At 64.1% G+C, this 1,770-nt stretch overlaps 1 protein-coding gene across 1 annotated transcript in view; it reads left to right on the top strand.

Annotated features, from left to right (window-relative positions):
- LOC105302942 (rho guanine nucleotide exchange factor 25-like) overlaps positions 1-1,770 on the top strand; it is a gene marked incomplete at its 3' end in the record, with an annotated part of 96,528 nt that overhangs the window by 92,905 nt on the left and 1,853 nt on the right. The window lies entirely within an intron of this gene.

The raw sequence follows: 1,770 nt of genomic DNA, 5'->3' as shown, positions 1-1,770 counted from the left end.
GAGGCTCCTTCTGGTTCAGGGACCCCTGGCGCCCCCTCATCTCCACTGTCCCCAGGAGGCACGAGGGAGCTGCCCTCAGGTTCGCCCCTCCCCTCGGCCTCCATCAGGCCAGCCGGACACCTCAGGGGCCCTCTCCTGACCCGGTCCGTCAGAGGCTCAGACTTAGGGGCGCTGGCCGAAGCACCACGTCCGGCCGGGAGGAGGAGCTGGCATTCCAGGAAGCAGACGCTTCCCCGCCTGTGCCACCAGCACCGGCGTCTTGCAGACCTGCCACACGGTCAGACCAGGCTTTCTGCACCTTGGCACTGTTGACGTTTGGGCCTGATCATTCTTCGTTGTGGGGTCCGCCCTGTGCACAGCAGGATGTTGAGCAGCACCCCGGTCTCTGTCCACTAGATACCCCTGCCACCCCCACCCTTGGGGGCCCAAGCGACCCCCAAGCACATCCGCAGGCATCGCCAGATGTCTCCCGAGCACAGGCTTGCCCCTGGCTGAGGACCGTTGCCTTTTTCCCAGACATTTTCACTCTCTGGTCCCTGAACTTGGCCAGGTCCTGGCGAGTTTCTGTCAAGGTCAAATCGACACAGAAGCTTTTGCAGAGGAAGCTCCCGGATGTGCAGGCCAACACCTGGTGCCCATTGGCCAAGTCCTCACCCACCAGTGGTGACTGTGCTGGCGGGGCCAGGCCGCTGGGCCCCCTCGTTGAGCGTCGATGGTTCTTAGATGCTGTCCCATGGACGGACATCGCTTTTGTGGCACGAAGACACCTTCGGGACATTTTTAAAAAGTTTTTTCAGATGAGTCACACTCGTTCCTTAAATGACAAAAGTACGACAGCAGTGGCCAACGGGCGCGGCGCATTCCCACGAGCCAGGCCGTGCTCAGCTCCCGTCCCCTCCCGAACCCCGTCGCCCAGGTGGGGGTGGTGCTTCGGTTTCCCCCACTTCAGAGGCGAGACATGGAGGCCCAGAGGGAGTCGCTACGCAGGGTGCTCGTCCCACCCTGTGTGACCCCAAGGCTGCTGTGCTCTGAGTCTTGCTCCGGCAGCTTCTGGAAAATTCCGAGAGCACAGAAGAAGAGGCTGAGCACCGCACGGGCACGGCCCCCGGGCGTTTGCCGCGTCCCTCCTGCATTTCCTGCTGCGTGGAACACGCGTCCGGAGACTGTCTCCCTGAATCAAAGCAGAAGAGCCGAGACACAAACCAGACAAATCAAAAACGAATCTCTGCGGACCAGAGGGGCTGACGGACCGGACCGTCTTCCCGTGGCAGACGAGCCACTGGCAGGACCCCGCGCCCCCCCCGCCCGCCCCGTGTCTGACGCGCGCGCTCCGTCCCGCTAATCTGGTGTCCTGGGGTTGGGCGTCTGCCTTTCCTGCCAGGTCCCTGCCCTGGGCAGCACCCTGTGGCTGCCGTGCTGACAAGACCCCACCACGAGGCTGTCTCTGTTCCTGCAGAGCTGCGGGGAGCCTCAGGGAGCCTCGGGGGGCCAGGGGTGGGGGGACGGGAGCCGCTGGGCCAGTTCCTCGTTCTAAGCACCACCAGGACCCACTGGGTTCGTGGCGCTGGGCTTCGGTGGGACTCGTCCCCTGGGCACGTGCCCACCTGCCCTTTCTCCCGACGTGAGGACGGGCGCCGCTCTGCCCTGGGGCTGACGGCCTCCCCTGTCTCTCCCAGCAAGTGAAGCTGGAGGAGTTTGGGAGGCCGAAGATCGACGGGGAGCTGAAGGTCCGGTCCATAGTCAACCACACCAAGCAGGACAGGTGAGCGG

The sequence above is a fragment of the Pteropus vampyrus genome, unplaced genomic scaffold, assembly GCF_000151845.1.
Source record: "Pteropus vampyrus isolate Shadow unplaced genomic scaffold, Pvam_2.0 Scaffold289, whole genome shotgun sequence".
Taxonomy (NCBI): Eukaryota; Metazoa; Chordata; class Mammalia; order Chiroptera; family Pteropodidae; genus Pteropus; species Pteropus vampyrus.
This window is presented reverse-complemented; position numbering and strand designations above follow the sequence as displayed.